This window comes from Cebus imitator, unplaced genomic scaffold, assembly GCF_001604975.1.
Source record: "Cebus imitator isolate Cc_AM_T3 unplaced genomic scaffold, Cebus_imitator-1.0 Scaffold79, whole genome shotgun sequence".
Classification (NCBI taxonomy): Eukaryota; Metazoa; Chordata; class Mammalia; order Primates; family Cebidae; genus Cebus; species Cebus imitator.
This window is the reverse complement of record NW_016107394.1, coordinates 734,466-754,687: the sequence shown is the minus strand read 5'-3', so window position 1 is coordinate 754,687 and position 20,222 is coordinate 734,466. Positions and strand designations below refer to the sequence as shown.

The window sequence follows — 20,222 nt, the reverse complement described above, 5'->3', positions numbered from 1 at the left end:
AGTTGAAGCAGCATGCATGAATTGGGATAGGACAGATTTTCAGAACCCAGAGTCCTTAACCTGCAATGGGTTTACAATGGCACTAGGAAGCACCTCTTAGCAGGGGACTCTCCCAACCCCCATTGGTAGTAGCCAAATTCTTAAACAATGAAGAATTTTTTTGGAAACCAAATGGTTCCACTTTTGAAGGGTTTAGGAAAAATGTGATTGTGATTGTAAGATACTCCCTGATTTGGGAGATAAAGCACACAGAAAATATGGTTCCAACACAAGACAACCAAGTCCTTCCTGATCCAGAGACGATAACTGGTATACAAAATCCCTTTTTAATTAAAGCTGAGAGCCAAGGGACAACTCAATATTTGTCCCAAAGAGGTGGGCATTCCAAAAATCAGTATCCCTAATCACAGTGGCACTACAGCTGAGATCCGTCCTGGGCCACTGAAAGGGACATGCTGTGAAGAACTAGTCTCTGAAGAGACATTAAATACCAGTGGTTCCCCAAAAATGTTTGCTCAGGGCACAGTCTGTGGTGCTTTGCCTCAAAGAGCAAGCCCCAAAGTTACATCTCAAGGGAACCCCCAGCATTCAGTTCAAAAAGTTGGGTTCACAAGTAGATGCTCAAAAGTTAATCTGATTCTTGCCTGGATTCTGTTAAAAGTGGATGTGGAGCAGCAATCACATTCAGTCTTAAGGTTATACCTGAATTTAACTTTAGAACTGCTGTGGCTCTTGGTGGGTCTACATCTACTACTGTAATGAATTTTTTCTTCGGAGGTTCAAAACAAGTGACCCATAGCGCTAAAACCACATCACAGAGACCTCCAAAGCTACTGCAAATTAACAGAAGTTTGATACCACCTTCGTTCTAGGACAAGCCTTTGGTACTACTCCACTTGTATGGGAACATCCTGGGGCTGACTGAGGTCATGGCGAGGCCCTGGATGAGATCCCAGATCCACCCAAGCTTCCTGGTGTTATTCCAATCCAAGGAGAGGTCTTTGGTACTCTTTTCGAGCAACAAGAAACTCTTGGCATGAGTGGGGGTGCTGTCCCAGACTTGCCTGTCTTTTCTGTTCCTTCAAATCCAATTGCTACCTTTAATGCTTCTTCCTAATGGCCTGAGCCCCAAAGCACTGTCCCACATGGACTTGCAGTCCAGGGTGCAATACGTATCTACACTTTTGGTTCAGTTCATTATGTACTCCTCAAACTAAAAAATTCACTATCTCCAGTAATGGCTATAAGTAATGTAGAAAGTGAGAAGCAGGTTCATATAAGCTTCCCGACAGCTAACACTCAAGGGTTCCCATAAGGTACTGAGAGGACTCTTCCATGCTTCACTGGGTGTTGCCAAACCTATTGATTTTCAGATTTGAAGGGTCTCCTGGATGATCTGGTTTAACACCTAGGGCCACTTGGTTTGAGCCTGCCAAGAGGCATCTAGAGGTTATAAAGGAAAACAAGAGGCCCCAGAAGGAAAAGCAGCCCAAAGTTTTACCTGTTTATTGTCAAAGTCTGCCTTAAATTGCCCCAAGTCAGAATCCATGGGCTACAAATATGCCCATGGGGAAGAAAAATTGCAATAGAACCTGCATCCTGTTGATAATGTAAGAATGAGCATTACAGGCCTTGAGGTGGAGAAGTGGACATGAATCAAGTCACATTTAACTTATCACATCAAAGGACACTTCAGTGCTGATGTCCCGGAAGCTGAAAAATTGAACACTCAAGAAACGAACAAATCCTCCAAAATTGTTCATACAAACTAAGAAATGGCATTAAACATACACTATTTACCAACTGAAACATGTCATTTTAAAAATTCTATGTTGAGTATTTCTGCAAGATATTACTCTTGTTAATTCCTAAAAGAAACTGCAAACCGTAACACTATGAGCTCCATTGCTACAGATAGGAGTTGTGATCAAGGGCAGATGTAATGGTTTATTGTTCCAGTAGCCTGGCTTTAACTGCAGTTCCTTCCCACATTCTTCACACTCCAACATAAGTTGTCAGGGTAGTACACACAATGAAGGTGATCAGCCAAAAACTCCAGAGAATATACTAAGAACCAAAATTTTTTTTCTGGTAAATCTGTTTTAGTTCTTTGTCAAGCAAGCCCATTCAAAAGTGGGCAAATGATATGAACAGATACTTTACAAAAGACATACATGAGGCCAAGAAACATGAAAAAATGCTCATCACTGGTCAGAAATGCAAATCAAAACTACATTGATATACCATCTCACGCCAGTTAGAATGGCGATCATTAAAAAATCTGGAGACAACAGATGCTGGAGAGGATGTGGAGAAAAAGGAACACTTACACTGTTGATGGGAGTGTAAATTAGTTCAAGCGTTGTGGAAGACAGTGGCAATTCCTCAATGACCTAGAAATAGAAATTCCATTTGACCCAGCAATCCCATTACTGGGTATATATCCCAAAGGATTACAAATCGTTCTACTATAAGGACACGTGCACACAAATGTTCATTGCAGTACTGTTTACAATAGTAAAACCTGGAACCAACCCAAATGCCTTTCGATGATAGACTGGACAGGGAAAATGTGGCACATATATACCATAGAATATTATGCAGCCATCAAAAACGATGAGTTTGTGTCCTTTGTAGGGACATGGATGAACCTGGAAACCATCATTCTCAGCAAACTGACACAGGAGTAGATTAAACACCGCATATTCTAACTCATAGGCGGTGTTGAACAATGAGAACACATGACACAGGGAGGGGAGCACTACACACTGGGGTCAGTTGGGGGAAACAGGGGAGGGACAATGGGGGGTGGGGAGTTGGGGAGAGATAGCACTGGGAGAAATGCCAAATATGGATGGGGACGAAGGCAGCAAATCACGCTGCCACGTGTGTACCTATGCAACAATCTTGCATGTCTTTCTCACGTAGCCCAAAACCTAAAATGCAATAAAATTTAACAGAATATGGATATCCAGTTCAATCAAGTCCCTTATCATTAAGGAAAAACAGGGGATGAAAATTAGAGCAAGTGGGAACCATAGAGGCCCTGACTCAACTCTGAGCTCTAGAGAATTTCTCCCCATCAAAGTCAAAGAATGAACTATCAGAGCAGAGAACAGCCAGTTTGCTTAATAACTGCAAAGTTATCCTCTACAGTTTGAAAAAAAGACCTCCAAGACCCCAAACTTACAAGGAGAGTCAAATTTTTATCACTGTCCATCTTAGGAAACCACCGTGTTAAATGAACTTTTTTCCAGTGGGCGAACTACGCTTGTCAACTCACTTATCAGCTCAGCTAATCAAGTATCCACAAAGTCTCATGAATATACCAACCTCAAACTCATCCAAGACTGAAATAAAAACAAGTATTGCTCCAGGGGTAATGACTCTTGACAGTCATTCCGAGAATTTGTCAGCTGCCACCAAGAAATAACGAAGCGAGGCATTGCAACCAGTTACTGGACAGCAGCAAAATTTTGAAGTCAGCTGATCTGTCATGTCAGATGCAGCCCATACTCAAACTGAAGATGTTGCAACACAGTTGGAACAACTTTAAGTTCAATGACAAAACCACAGAACAAGTTGCAAGTACACCAAACCTCATGGCATGTGTCCCGATTTTATTTTTGCTGTACAGTACAACAGAAACCACGTTCAAGTGTACAAAGTAATCATGGTTCCTCGTTAAAAAAGAGCACATCCCAGAAAGATAAAAACCAACCCACCAAGAGATGGGTGGAAAAAGCAGCCCACGTTGTAAGTCATTAAAAAATGATCAGGGGTGGGAAACATTGTCCTATACTTATAGCACAGTGACATTTGGATGGCATCGAAATTTCAAGTTTTTGTCCACATGATGTTCCTACTATATTGGGGGAAGTTTCTTCCTTAATCCAATTATGGAAACCACTAGCTCAAACGAGGTCCATTATACAACCCAAAACAGTATTTCCTATACTCAAAATTATGGAGATATCCTAAATCAGCAGAGAAAAAGATGTATTAACCTTTCGATTCACTCAGCATATTTCATCTCCAAATGAAATACAATGGCAATGTTCACCGATGACATCTGAGAATTATAAGCTTAAATGGTGAATATCAGAAAGTCCAGCCCCTCCTCTACACCTAGCCAGTGTGTCAGTGTGATAGCCAACAATGACCAGATGCAGTTTCAGCAGGCTGAGGAGCAACTTATGCATCAGACTGCCAATATAGCCTGGATCTCTCATGAGACACCCTTAGAGTCGGCATTAACTCTTAGGAATGTAAATGTTCTATGTTCAGGTGGAATTACACTGGTTTCTACTAAAGTGAAAAGGAAATCTGTTCATCTAGTGTTGGAACATAAGAGCTGTCCACAATGGGAAGTACACAGGAAAATTTCATTATGCCATGAACTTTACTAACCATACAAAAAGCCTAGCGTCTACACCTCAAGATTTTGAACTGCCCACCTGCAACTGTCTTGATCGAGTTATACAAAAAGACACAGGCCCATATTATACACCCCTTGGGGCAGGACGAGTGTTGCTGTCAGGGAAATCATGGAGAATAGGCATGGTCAAAAAGGAAATGCAGTAAGGATAGAAATAGTGTAAAATGGTATAGAAGGGATAAAGCTCTCATGGGTGTCAATTGCTAAGTGGGTTCTAAGCAGCAGCAGTGATGAAGAAATAGTTGTTTGGTCCAGCAGCATACAAGCTGCCACCGTCCAACTTCTGTGATGGTGGTGCTCATGGCATGGGATGGCATCTCTTCCAAAAGCTGATCAGCTACACACAGTTCGGAGAAAAATCTAATGTCACACAATGGGCATCCTACTGATGGAAGATGTACAGGTACAATTTGAGGGTGCATGTCAAGGAATTGATCCAGAGACTTTTGGAGCTTCATTATCTTGTCTGTTCATGGAGTATGTCATTTAATGGCTGTAAGTTTGGTAGACACCCAAGCCCCAGAAGACTTAGTATTGATCCAGCCTCGTCCTTACATGGAAAAACCTTGAAGATTAAATTTAGAGTTTGTCCACATGATTAGCTCCAATTTATAAGCAGTATGCTCCAGTAGCTTACCAGAATCAGGTGGAATATGAAAATGTTGCCCCAGAATGTTGGCTTGGCAGCAGAAAGGTTGTCCCTTCTCTGGGGTCACCACTTGCCTGAAATTCTGTGCTCGCCCCCACGGGGACATTCACAACACGAATGGAAGCACAGTGGTTTGTACTTTAACTCAAGGAGATAACCACCCTTATTCCTTAAGATGAGCAGCTCCAGGTGCTACCTCTTTCTCAACTTTCAGACACAGGCAAGTTTGGCTCCAAAGGAAGGAATGGAGGCCAAGATCAAATCTGGGGTCATCGAGGTCCTGGCACCCCACTGGGAAAAAAAAGTGTTTCAGCCTGTTCCCTCTTCTGGAAACAAGACTAAGATCTTGCATGTAACATAAGGGCAGTGGAGAAGAACTTATTCTTCTGCTTGATTTGGGGAACAATTCAAAAGGCTTTGCCACTGCCAACCTTGGGGAGTAAAACAGACCATGCAACCTGCAGTAAAACCGATCCTCATTTTACCTGACAAAGTTCAGACAACTCAGTTATCTGCTGATGCCATCTTCTCACCCAACAAAGCCATCTCCAGGATTCTGCTGGTCCCCTAAGACTGCTGCAGCCACACCAACTCCATTGAAGAATAATCCAACAGCCTCGTGTGGATTTGAAGCAGCAGCCCTCTCCATTGCACAACACCTTCGGAAAGACTCAGCAGTGCCAATGCAGCTGACATTTCACAGCTTGGTGAAGTTGCTCCTCTCCCTGCCCTGTCTGCTCCTGTGGAGCCCCTTGTTAATTCTGAGCCTCCCACTGGTGTGACTGAGCCACTAACGTCTCAGCTGAACTAGCAGCCCTCCTTCCTCACCTCTGCAAAAGACCTTGCCTCTTCCCCAATGGAAGATGAGCAGCATTCTGAAGCAGATGAGCCTCTATCAGAGGATCCCCTATCTGATGACCCCTTGTCACCTGCTGATAAATTGCCCCACATTGAAGACTAGTGGTCAGACAATTAGCACATCCTTTTGGATGCAAATATTGGATTGGCCATTGCACCTGCTCAGGGCTTGGTTTTGATTGTATGTGCCTGAGGAGAGCAGCACTCTACCACTCCCATTGAACATCTCAACCATAGTAATCCTACCTCCCTCTCCCCCTTGTTAGCAGCATGAAAACCTGAATAAGCCCCAACACGGTGTTGAACTATGAAGATTAAGGTTGAGGCTAAAGAAGCTAAGAATGAGAAAATGAAGGCCTCAGAGCAGAAAGACCTGGCAGCTAATGAAGGTTCAGAACTGTTCTGAAGCAAATGAATTAAACCAAATTTCTCATAAGGTATTAACATTAACCCATGACAATGTTGTCACCACGTCCCCTTATGCTCACATGTTGCGGGGTCCTGTAAGTATTGTGTCTGAAAAGGCTTTTCTCCCCCTCTTAATGCCTTTGCTAGTGCAGTGCATTTTTTCAAGGTGCTGTTTAAAGAAAGTCATGCTGTTTACTGTGTCTTCATCTCACCCATTTCAAGTCTGAGATGAAATAAACAGGGTGGTTATTCCCAACTGTATTTTGAAAATTGGTAGAAGGTACACGTTTTAAGTGAAGAGTTTTAGTTTTAAATACATAAACATTTCAATTAGGCATTAACTTTGACAGACTCACTCAGTTTGGAGCTTTAAGTCTGTTTAAAAAGAAACAAGCATTTTTAGACGGGTTTCAACAGGTTCATGTTCTATGATGTAAAATCAAGACAGTGTTAACTACACAGCTTCTGGTGCTTAACCACATGTACCCAGTTAAAAGTAAGCTGAATTATTTCATGGTGCCATTGCTCCAACATCTTCCCATCATTGCTAGAAGTTGGCATATTCTTTTGAAATGAACTTATGAAATGTTTTCTCTTAAAATATTTCTCGTGTAAAATAAGTCGTTAGTAATCATTGGAGGCTGTTCATAAGTTGTAAACGTGTTTTAAAGCACTTTGTTTTTAAAAGTAACTTGAGGCCAACAAACATGAAAAAATGATCATCACTGGTCAGAGAAATGCAAACCAAAACTACATTGAGATACCATCTCACGCCAGTTAGAATGGCGATCATTAAAAAATCTGGAGACAACAGATGCTGGAGAGGATGTGGAGAAATAGGAACGCTTTTACACTGTTGGTGGGAGTGTAAATTAGTGCAATCATTGTGGAAGACAGTGTGGCGATTCCTCAAGGACCTAGAAATAGAAATTCCATTTGACCCAGCAATCCCATTACTGGGTATATATCCAAAGGATTACAAATCGTTCTACTCTAAGGACATGTGCACACGAATGTTCATTGCAGCACTGTTTACAATAGCAAAGACCTGGAACCAACCCAAATGCTCATCGACGATAGACTGGATAGGGAAAATGTGGCACATATACACCATGGAATATTATGCAGCCATCAAAAACAATGAGTTTGGGTCCTTTGTAGGGACATGGATGAACCTGGAAACCATCATTCTCAGCAAACTGACAGAAGAGCAGAAGATCAAACACCGCATGTTCTCACTCATAGGCGGGTGTTGAACAATGAGAGCACATGGACACAGGGAGGGGAGCACTACACACTGGGGTTAGTTGGGGGGAAATAGGGGAGGGACGGTGGGGGGTGGGACGTGGGGGAGAGATAGCAAGGGGAGAATTGCCAGATGTAGGTGATGGGGAGGAAGGCAGCAAATCACACTGCCACGTGTGTTCCTATGCAACAATCTTGCATGTTCTTCACATGTACCCCCAAACCTAAAATGCAATAAAAATGGGGGGAAAAAGTAACTTGAAATAGTGTGAGAATCATGCTATGTGCCTATTTGCATAAAAGAGAAATTTATCCTTTCGTATAGAGTTCCATCTGAAGTGGAATGTGTTCTAAAAAAGAGGGAGGGGACACGATGGCCAAATAGAGACAGCTCCTGTCTATGCCTTTGGGCACCACATACACAAACTGAGCTTTAGTCAGCTTTTGTTTTTCGAAAACACATGTTTCCACCCTCTGGAAGGTCCAATTCACCCTCTGAAGGTCCCATCTTTACCACATCAAGTCTTTCCCTGATGACTTTGGCCTGCAAATTAGACACTTCAGCTCATCTACTAGTCAATTCTGGTCTGTCCTCTTTCCAGCTTCCCACCCATCCTACTGAGCACACTAACACGCTCACTTGGGCTTCAGGAGTTGTAGGCTCCCACCTCAGACACTGTTGTGGGGCTGGAGCCCAGGGGTGCTCCTACTCTCCCATGAGGGGTTTGACCAAACACAGCATCCAAACATGAGCCACAACCTTGTCCCGTGTCCCACAATGGGAGTAAGGGAACTCTTTCCTCTGGGGGCTTGTCTGCTATATAAAAAAGAGCAAGTTAAAACACAGAATGGTCATATCTCTTTTCCGTACCCTGACAACTCTAAGTTAAAGGAATGTTGGTTTCATTTCCCTTCAGAGGTCTAGCTGTCACATGGGACTGGAGTAAAACCCTGGGGCAACCAAAGGCATCTTTTGCTGGAAGACTCCAAGACTGAATTCCATTGGCCAAGACCCTTAGACTGTTATGGTATCTCTCTTTCATGGTTTGAAATGGCTCCCATTTCTTTTATATGTTAATGGTTTTACTACAGACTGCAGCAATGATATTAAATGATGGCTTTGACTCAGCCAAAAGGTACAGTTCAGAACCATGTGGTCTCTCAGAGTGGCCATCCCCAGCCCCATCCCAACAGCCACAGGTGCACGTGGTGCATGGTGCCTTCCCTCCCAGCTCAGGTGCCTCTGTGTCCAGTGGCATGCAGAAGCCATGCACGATGTCCACAAAGGGCATGGAAAAGTGTAGCTGCTTTGGGGCCCTGCATGGAGGTTCTTCCCCTAGTCAGTGAATACTGGCTAGAAGAGGGCAATTCCTCAGCAAAGGCCCCTGTCTCCAACCTGGAAACCTGTGGCCATAAAGTGGGAACAGTTATTCCAATTATCATGCCTCAAAGTTGCCTTTTGACCTGCCATACCACCCCTATCTGGTACCCACCAGCCCCAGACCCCAGCCTCCACAGATGAGCAGATGAACAGATCAGACAAGGAGATGAACAGAGTGGCAAAGAGAAAAGGAGCATATGAACTCAGTTTGGTGGGGGCAGTTAGAAGAGACTGATCACTGGATGACCAAACTCCAGGGCGAGACTGTCTTCTCACACTATTCCCTTTCCAGCTCCCCACCCATCCCACTGGGAGCCGCATCCACCACTCAAACTTCCCCCATTCATCTTTCAAGTTTGTAACTTTTCCTGGATGTCAGGCAAGAGCTCAGGATACAGCAAGCGGTCACACTGGCCCTCTGCCTTTGACAAAAGGCAGAGGGTCCACTGAGCTGTTTAACGCTTAAGCTGTCTGCAGATGGCAAGGATAAAATAACACAGTGTAGCATGTCCACTTGAGCTTTGGGAGTCACTGGTTTCTGCCCTGCGTGCTGCTGTGGGCTGGAGCACAGGGTCCTGCCCTGCCCTGCCCATCTGCATGCTCCTCATCGTGTAAGGTGTTTAAGTGCATGACAGTTGAACACATGAGCCACACCCGTCACATGTCCTGTGATGGGGGAGGGGAACTCTTTCACTAGGGTGGTGCTTATAAGCCTGAGAAGTATTGATGGCCAGTGCTCAGCAAAGCTATATAGTTAAATTGTCCTGGAAGAAAGAGGGAAGGGAAGATATTGTAATAGACAAAAGGGCAGAAAATCAAGAGTATGTCCAATGGGAGAAACCAGAAGACAGTATTCACCCAGGCCATGAAATGATATGACATGGGCACCAACACAACTAAGTAGTGCAGTGATGGTTTTCCTCAGGCCACAACACATGGCAGCAGAGGTAGTCACAGACACAGGCTTACAATTACCTATGGGGATAAGGAAGCTGTAGTGAGGCCAGGTGGTAACATTTAACATCAAGAAGTCAGAAGGCTGCAGTTCTTTAAGAGCCAGAAAGGTGAGAGGGGACACTAAGGGGGCTTGCCCAGAGAGCTGTGGAGATTACATATTGTCCCCCAAGGACAAAATTAGATTTGCAGCCAGCAAGGCTCTGCTCACCACTTATGAGCAAGACAAAAATGGAGGATCAGAAGGCTGAGATAATGTCAATGTTAGGGCCATTCCCCAAACTGTCGGTTTCTATATTAAGAACTCATTGAAGAGATACCTGAATTCTTAAGTAGAAGAGCCTCGTAAAAGCCCTGATTATATACCATGATTATCTCAGTTCTCCCTCAATGCACCTGTGAATTTCCTCAGACAAATGTACATTGGGGAAGTAACAGACTTTGAGAATTACTCAGTTTGAGCCAACATTGATATCCAGAAATTGGAAGTATAGTCATCGTTCTTCTATTTACTACATAGACTAGTATCTAGAATAGAGTCCCTTGCTTTCAACAGTCCAGTATCCTGGATCCACAGACCCATTCACTGGTTATTTTTCTAGTCCCTTAAATTATGATTCCAGGTTGCTCAACTGCCATATGGACTTTGTTCTGAAACTGCCCTCCCCACTAAAATAGAAAGCTTTTTGGATGCATGATAGAGAACTTGGCAGTTGGATCACTTTCTATTCCAGGTGTAAGGATCAGAAAGTTCATATTCACATGGGATAGAAAAACTCATACATTTCACCTTGGGCACATTTACTCTGTCATCTGCCATAGTCCTAAAAGACTTGGACTGCCTGAACATCCCAGAGAACATCATGGTTATCAAATGATGTTGATTCTGCCAAAAGAATGAGGTGCTTTGTAAGGTCTTAGTAAGACACATGCTCCAGAGGGTAGACACAAATACAATTTTTAGGACCCATCATGTCAGAAGTAATTAGATCCAGAGTTACACTGAACATCTCCAGAGTAAAGAAAAAGACTTCATCTTGCATCTGCTATCCCAAAGAGGGCACAATGAATAGTAGGCCTCTTGGGATTCTGGAAATGACATTGTCATCTTTGAATCCTGCCCTGGTCCATATATCAGTCATAGAAGACTTCCAACTTTAAGAGGGCCCAGAGCAGGAATGAGTGCTACAGCAGGGCCAGGCTTTGGTGCAAACATCACTGCTACTTAAGCCTTAGGAACCGACAGACAAGTGTTGGAGATGCCAGGGGTAGGAAGAGATGCAGTAGAAAGCTTATGGAATTATCACTATAGAGAACCCTGGTATTTTACAATTAGTCCTGTCTACAAGTAATAAGATTGTAGATATTTTGAGAAATAGCTCCTGGCATTTTACTGGGCTGTGGTTATGGGGTACCAAGTGATCATGTATTCAAAACAGCCTATTATGAAATGGGTTTGTCTGACCAACAACAGACTTCCACAGGACCTGCCCAGGTTTATAAGATGGAAGTGGTTAATCTGAGACCAAGCTGTACTGAACCAGAGAGCATAAGTTGCATGAGCAGATGACTAAGGGCACCCACAACGTTTGCACCAGTCCTCCTTCCTCACATCCAATGAGTGGCCCTACAGAGTAGTGCCATATGTCCAACTGAAGCTAGAGTCTGCTTACAGATAGGTTGGCAAGCTATGGTCTAAGACGCATGGCAAGTGCATTACAGCTGTATCTGGGGCAGTTTCAAAAGTGGAGAAGCAGTCTTTAGTGAAACTTGATATATGTGGTTATCTACTTCCTGTGGAAGGAAAAGTAGCCAAAGATAATTTCTCTAGATGCCTGTTCAGTGGCCAATGGCCTTCTGTGTGGCCAGGGGCTTAGAAATGGACTAGGTGATTAGAAGCAAGGAGAACTGCAAGAGAGGCATAGATCTGAGTATATGGGAGTCAGGCCCAAGTTGTGAAGATTCTTATATCATTAAAAGACATCTACCAAAAGAGGCAATGAACCATCAAGTAGATGAAGTCATTTGGCCAGTTGAAGTTAGCTAGTCTTCATGTTCAGCTCACAACTGGAATTATGGATTATAAAATGGCATCAGCGGCAGAAGATCCTATGTAAGGTTCCTGAAGCCCAGATGTATTGCTCAAGGTGGCCACTTAGTGGCAGTTCAGAGCTACATTGAGCCTTTTATTCTGGGATAGCCAGTGGTTTCTACTTCGTTATGTTTTGGTTTTGGGCATGTGTTTGCTTTTCTTGGCCAAGGCTCTAGACATTAGCGATTTGATGGCTTCCAAAATTTCTCATCTGCAGGCAAGACACCCGACACAGCACAGAATCAGAAGAGTGGACATATTTCACAGGAAGGCATATGCAGGATGGAATAGGGCTGATGACAATGGGATTTACTAGTATAACATTATCTCAACTACCAGAAGCAGCTGTCCTCAGGATATTGATGGCTTCTAAGAGCACAACTAAAGCAGTATCTGAGAAAACATTTCACAGAAGCAGAATGTCAGCCTTCAGAATGCGTCACGTGTGTTTAGAGATCTCCATGGTGCCGAGTCTCCAATTGGAGAGGTCTATATTCCAGAAGACATGGTAAAAACAGGACTATCCCATGTATAGTCATTTCTAATGGTCTACTAGGAGACTTCCCATCTCTAGAAGTTGTGGCTCTTTAAGGTTGGAGATTCCTAGTTTCTATAGGTTTACTCTGGGAAAGGGACTCAAGGTCCCATTGAGCTACAACTCACAGCTGCCATCAGGATACCTTGGACTCCACTCCCCAGGGATCAACAGGCGAGGAGTTGCCATACTGGCAAAAGTAACCGATATTGATTAGCAGGAAGAGTGTTGCCTTCATAAAATATATGAAGAGATGTGTGAAATATGTGAAGCCAGGTGATCAACTTGGACATTTTCTGGTGCTTCCTTATTTTTGCTATGGGCATACATGTGAATCATTACCCAGGTAAGGGTATGGTTAAATTGTCAGTCCCCTCAGGAATACAGGATTGGGATCAGACCACTAGGTAAGCCATTAAGATTTGCCATGGTGATAATTGAGGGTGAGAAGAATTGAGTAGCAAAGGAATGAGGGGAAGAGCTGTGGCTTAAGACTTCAGAGAGAAAAAGGCTAGTTTGTTCTACTAACCTTAGTTTCCCTTCAGAAAAGGAGGCCCACTGGAGCTATGAAGGGGATACTCCCCACATCTGTTTCAAGGAGATCCATGCAGTGGAAAAGTGGACTGTGGTAGTCATGAAAACATGCCTTTCAGATTTGAATGCAGGCAGCATATTGGATGGCCTCAGTCACTGTTCTGTTCTCTAGAAATACATGGCTTTGTCTAGGTTCCACCTTTCCTTCAATTGTTTGACCAATGAATGAGCACAGAGCTATTAAGACAGGCCTAATCTTTTGAGATACCGACTCTTCATAAGTGCCCTTGTTCAGGGTCTCCATTAACCTTTCCAAAACTGTCTTAGAGATGCAGACATCTAAGGCCCTCCTTATTTTCCTTCCACCCTCCCAAAGATGAGACTTGCATTGTGACCTCAGGGCTCCTAGCTTCTGAGATCACCCTCTCCATTTTCTTTCCAGCCCCCTTTAAGTAAGCCTCTTAGGTATCTAGTTCCATCTTTATCCGCTCTCGGGAAGACCCATTCTAACACAATTATGGCAAGTCCCGCAAGAAAGTCTTCAACTTTTTCCCACAGCAGTAGGTCCTTGTGAAGAACTAATACCTTTTATCAGTAGAGTCCTCCGAGATCTCTTCAAAGACTTCTCTCAAAGCCAATTGAGGAATAAAGGGACTCCCTGAGGTCTGTCCTGGGGAGACAGTGCTGCTCCAGGGGGCTGACCTGGCGGGAAGTGGCCGCAGTCCGTTCCTGTGCTTTGTGTGCATAGCCTTCCCCCACAACATACCCCTTCCCACCCAAGTCATGCAGCCCTCTCTCTCCACTGTGGACCTTTGGGGCAAGAGGCTCCCCACCTCTGGGACTTTGGTCTTTACTGTGCTGGGAGCAGCCAGGCTTTTCCTGGAACCGCCCACACCCCTCGCACCTGTGGGGGTCCCCAAGCTCCAAAGTTGTAGGGATGAGCACCAGTTGCAAAATTTGCCTGAGGGCTGGTGCTGGCTTGGAGCTGGGGGCCCTTCCATGGGCTGCCCTGCAAGTGTGACCTGGACAGCAACCAAAACCTTTTGTGACTGAGGGCAAGAGCAGTGCATCCAGGTTCTCTGAAGTGAGACTTTCTAGAGGACCAATGACTGTTTTCCGTGCTTTCATTTTTTCCTACTGTTTTGATTGCACCATGCAAGGCCTTCCAGATTAGTCAGGAAAATGGAAAAAAAAAAATGGCCAACTATGAAAGACCACCAAGGCAGCCAACAAGAATGTAGCATCAGTCAAGACTTTAAGCCCTGAAAAATTAAAGCAATTAGGTCAAGAAAGATGAGAATAAAAGAGCCTAAACCACCCATACCAGTCAGAAGCCTGACAAGAACTGGAGCAGCATGCTTGAATTTGGACAGGACTGAGGTTCTGTGTCAGAACCCAGAGTCCTTAGTCTGCAATGGGTTTTACAATGGCACTACAAAGCACCTCTTAGCAGGCAACTCTCCCAACCCCCACTGATCATAGCCATATCCAAAAACGTTGCTTTTCTAAACCCTTAGAAAGTGGAACATGAATGTGATAAGATACCGATTTAGGATTAAAACACTCAGGTAATTCAGGTGGCTTGCATTCGAACCAAGTCCTTCCCGATATACACACTAATATTGGTGTGCAAAATCCCTCTTTAATGAAGAGGTAAGAGCCAAGAGAACTCAGTCTTGGTCCCAAACAGCTCAGGATTCAAGAAACAGTATCCCCCACCCACAGCGACCCTGCAGCTGAGATCCTTCCTGGGCCACTGGAAGGGACACACTGTGGTGACGGACTATTCTGAAGAGACATTGAACGATACCAGTGGTTCCCCAGAAGTGTTTGCTCAGGACACCGTGTGGTCCTTTGCCCCAAACAGCAAGCCCCAAAGTTACCTCTCAAGGAAACACCAGTATTCAATTAGAGTTGGGTTCACAAGTAGAATCTCTTAATCTGTGCCAATTCTCACCAGGATCCCATTAGGAGTGAACATAATTGCTACCCCACCTCCAGTCTAAGGTTCAATTCAGGTATAACCTTATTAACTGTGTGGCTCCTAGTAAGTTCTATGTCTCTTCTGTAATGAAATTCCTGTTGGCAGGCTCAAAATATCGACCTTTGGTGCTAAAACCAGATCAAGAGACCTTCAAAGCTAATGAAAATCAACAGGAAGTTTTGATACCACCTCTGTCCTAGGACAGGCCTTTGATTTCCCACTTCAATGGGAACTTTTTCCGGACTGACGCAGGTCATGGTGAGGCCGTGGGTGTGACCCCAGATTCACCCAAGATTTCTGGTGCTTTCAGTCCAAGGGAATGTCTGGTAGTATTTAGACCAACAAGTAAATCTTGGTATGAGTGGGTGTGTTGTCCCAACTTGCCCTGCTTCCTTTCTGTTCCTTCACATCCTATTGTTACCTTTAAAGCTCCTTCCAAATTGCCTGGGCCCCAAAGCACTTTCCCATATGGACTTGCTGTTCTGGCTTCTATACAGATTTTTGCCTTTAAGTTCAGGACACCTCGAAAATCTGTTACCTCCAGTAATGGGTATAAGCAATGTAGAAAGTGAGAAGCAAGTTTATATAAGCTTCCTGCCAGCTAATACTCAGGGGTGCCCATTATCCTGAGAGGACTCTTCCATGCTTCACTGGGTGTTGCCCAACTTCCTGTTGATTTGTAGTAGCTTTGAAGCTTCTCTTGATCTCTTGAAGCTTCATGTGCTACCTCTTTATAAACTTTCAATCAGATGAGTTTAGCTTTAAGGAAGGAAAGGAAGCCAAGATCAAATCTGGGACCATCAAGGTCCCGGCACCCTGCCGCAAAAATGGAACATGTTTCACTCAGCCTGTTCCCTATTCTGGCAAGAGGGCTGCAATGACAGGTTTATTGCACATAAGGACAGTGGAGAAGAAACCTGTTCCCTGAATCAAGCAGAACAGTAAGGCTTTTTCACTGCCAACCTCAGGGAATAAAACAGGCCATACAACCTCAAGTACAAAATGAAACCGATCCTGATTTTTATGTTAAAAATTTCAGACAATACTAAAACCTATTCGCTCATGCCATCCGTTTCTCACCCAGTAAAAGCGGCATCTGCAGGCTTCTCCTGGTCCCCCGACAACTGCTTCAGCCACACCAACTCCAATGTAGAATAATCCAACCGCCTCGTGCATGTTTTAAGCAGCACTCCCCACTGCATGATACCCTTGGGAACACTCAGCACTACCAATGCAGCTGCTTCAGTAGGCACTGGCATTTCAGTTTGTAGTTGCTCCTCTCCCCACCCTGTCTGCTCCTGTGGAGCCCCTTGTTAATTGAGCCTCCCACTGGGGTGACTGAGCCGCTAGTGTCTCATCAGCCAAACCAGCAGCCCTCCTTCCTAACCTCTCAAGACCTTACCTCTTCTCCAAATGGAAGAAAATGATCAGCATTCCGAAGCAGATGAGCTTAGATCAGAGAAGCCCTTATCTGATGACCCCTTGTCACCAGCTGAGAGGAAGTGGCCCCACGTTGATGAGTATTGGTCAGTGAGCACGTATTTTGGATGCAAATGTTGGAGTGGCGATCGCACCTGCTCACAGCTTGGTTTTGGTCGAGTGTGCCTGGTGAGATATGCACGCTACCAACTCTCGTTGAGCATTCCAACCATCATCCAACCCGCCTCTTGTCTTACCAGCACAAAAACCTAAGCCCCAACATAGTTTTGAGCTAAATGAGATTGAGTTTGAGGCTAAAAAGAAAATGAAGATCTCGGAGCAGAAAGACCAGCTAAGCTAATGAAGGTCCAGAACTGTCCCGAGAAGGAATCTTTCATTTCACTTCGAAGCATTAACATTAACCAATGACAATGTTATGTCCCCTTATGCTCTCACACATGTTGCAGGTCCCTGTAACCATGGGTCTGAGGCTTTTTCCCCCCTTTGACTTTCTTTTAACAGCACCATTGAAAATACAATGACTAGCAAAGCCATATTTAGTTGATCTTCATCTCATCCATTTCAAGTCTGAAGTAAAAATAGTTCACAAACAGGGTGGATATTCTTAACCATGACCGACTGACAATTGGTAGAAGGTGCACATTTGAAGCGAAAGTCATATAGTTTTAAATACATGAAAGTACTTTGGTTAGGCATTAACATAGAATCACTCAGTTTGGTGCTTTAAATTAAATGTTTACTATGGAACAAGTCATTTTTAGAGAATTTTAACAGGTTCATGTTCTGTGATGTAAAAATCAAGACACGGTGTTAACTCTACACAGCTTCTGGTGCTTAACCACATTCAGTTAAAAATAAGCTGAATTATTTAGTGGTACAGTTATCCCAACATCTTCCAATCATTGCTAGAAAATTAGCATCTACTTTTGAAATAAACTTCTGAGATGATTTAAGATGTTTCTCCTAAGATTTAGTAATGGAGGCTGTTCATACATTATAAATATATGTTGAAAGCACTTTCCAGTATATGCCGTTTTGATTACTTTAACCTTGTAGTATAGTTTGAAGTCAGGTAGCATGATGCCAAAACAGAACAATGGAACAGAACAGAGGCCCCAGAAGCAATGCCACACACCTACAACCATCTTAACTTTGACAAACCAGGCAAAAACAAGCAGTGGAGAAAGGATTCCTTGTTTAGTAAGTGGTGTTGGGAAAACTGGATAGCCATGGAGAAAGCTGAAACTGAACCCCTTCCTTACAACTTGTACAAAAATTAACTCCATATGGATTAAAGACCTAACACCATAAAAACCCTAGAAAAAAAACCTAGGCAATACAATTCAGGACATAGGCATAGGCAAGTATTTCGTGACAAACACCAAAAGCAAAAGCAACAAAAGCCAAAATAGACAAATGGAATCGAGCTTCTGCTTAGCAAAAGAAACAGATTAGAGCAAACTGGCAACCAACAGAACGGGAAAACTTTTTGCAAGCTACCCATCTGACAAAGGGCTAATATTCAGAATCTAAGAACTAAAATATACAAGAAACAACCCACCCCATCCAAAAGTGGGCAAAAGATAGGAACACTTATCAAAAGTCATTTATGTGGCCAACAAACATGAAAATGTTCACTGGTCATTTGAGAAATGCCAATCAAAACCACCTTGAGATACCATCTCATACCAGTTAGAAGGGCGATTAAAAAATCTGGAGACAACAGATGCTGGAGGATGTGGAGAAACAGCAATGCTTCTACACTGTTGGTAGGAATGTAAGTTCAACCATTGTGGAAGACAATGTCAATTCCTCAAGGATCTAGAAACAAATGCCGTTTGACCCCGCAATCCCATTAAGTAGGTATACACCTAAAGGATTATAAATGGATCTATTATGAAGACACACATGCATGCGTATGTTCATTGTAGCACTGTTTACAATAGCAAAGACTTGGAACCAACCCAAATACCCATCAAAGATAGACTGGGTAAAGAAAATGTGATACATATGCACCATGGAATACTATGCAGCCATCAAAGAGGATGAATTCACGTCCCTTTGCAAGGACACAGAAGCAACTGGAAAACATTCTCAGCAAACTGACACAAGAACAGAAAGCCAAACACTGTTCTCTCATAAGTGGGTATTCAACAATGAGAATACATGGACACGGAGGGGAACATCACACAATAGGGGTCTGTTGGAGGTGGGGAGCCAGGAGAGGCATAGCAGGGGCTAAGATTGGGGAGGGGCAACATTAGGAGAAATACCTAATGTGGGTGGATGGGGTGGAGGCAGCAAATATTCGTGGCATGTGCATAGCTTTGTAACAATCCCGCAAGATCTGCATGTGTACCCCGGAACTTAAGCACTTTCCATTTTTGAAAGTAACTTGAACAATCCTATTTTCTATTGTTACTGCATATTTGCATACAACATAAGTCATTTATCCTTGTGTATGGAGTTCTGTATCAACTGCAGTATGTGTTCTAATTACGTATATGGTTTTTACTGTCACTTCACATTCAAATATTAGCAGCTTGCAGTATATAAGATGAGAATTATGGAAATAAGCATATCACCAATATTAACATTTTCTTTGGAACTGGGTGTGGTCTTTGAACAGCCTCAGTTTCGTTTCATACATTTCTCAGCCTAATCTGAGAAGTGTTTCCAAAAGGAGATGGAACAGGATAGGTATAAGAATCAAATGCTTCTAATGTCTCAAGGTGATAGAATACAAGAGTTAAGTAGATATTTGTACTGTAGTCCGATACAGAATTAGAAAATTTGTCAAAATACTTTGAAAACAAACTCCCGACTATCGTCAAATGCCACCCCAAGTCAAACAAGAGGAAAGGTAATATAAACATGACATTGTCCATTAAAAGCTAACTTATCTTAGCATATTAGAGTTGGGAAAAAAAGAACACATCTTTTCTGGTAACAGCCTATGTTCTAGGTAATAGGCAAAACAGGCATTAGGTTTATTTCAGTCATTTTTCCTTTGACTCATTTTATTGCATAACACAGGACTACCCAAACAACTTGTTTGGAATACAGAACTTTCAAATACTTGATTCTGTTAAGATTCAGAGGTGCTGTAACATTTGAAGCGTCAGATTCCTGGGGTGTATGGATAAACCTAATGGTACTTCTCCCTTGAAAATGCCATAGGAAACCCACAACCACTAACAGTTCTGGTGCAAAAGCAAACAGTTCCAGCAGGCTCTCTAAATATATACTCATTGGAGTGTGCATTAAAATATGGTGCAAAGTTCGAGCTCTTGAGTAATCCAAGGAATAGGATTTGAGCTTTTGACTAATCCAAGGAATATGAAGGGATTGTAAACAAAACGCCCATTGATAGACCACCGTGTACAAGTATTTCTGCTTGTTGAAATGTAAAATGGAGTAATTCATTGACTGTAGTGTTTTGTGCCTCAAATTTCCATTTTAAGACGTATTTTTGTGAGCCTAAGATTTCTCATGCATTTAAGTATATAAATGTTTATTGCCTCAGCTGCCTCAATAAGCTAATATGACACTATCAGGAATACATCCTTGCAAGATTGTGTGTTAGGTTTTAGGCCTTATCTCCCACTAGAAATTATTTCACCAGATTCAATGGATCAAGTTTTATGGCTCTTTATGCTTTCAACTCATTTATTCATTCTTCAAGTCTACACTTATTGAATGCC

The 20,222-nt window shown here is 43.2% G+C and overlaps 2 pseudogenes; both read left to right on the top strand.

Annotated features, from left to right (window-relative positions):
- Positions 1–4,091: 4,091 nt before the first annotated feature.
- On the top strand, positions 4,092–6,580 carry LOC108307398 (annotated as a pseudogene).
- An 8,041-nt stretch (positions 6,581–14,621) lies between these two features.
- LOC108307397 lies at positions 14,622–17,005 on the top strand (annotated as a pseudogene).
- The last annotated feature ends 3,217 nt before the right edge of the window (positions 17,006–20,222 follow it).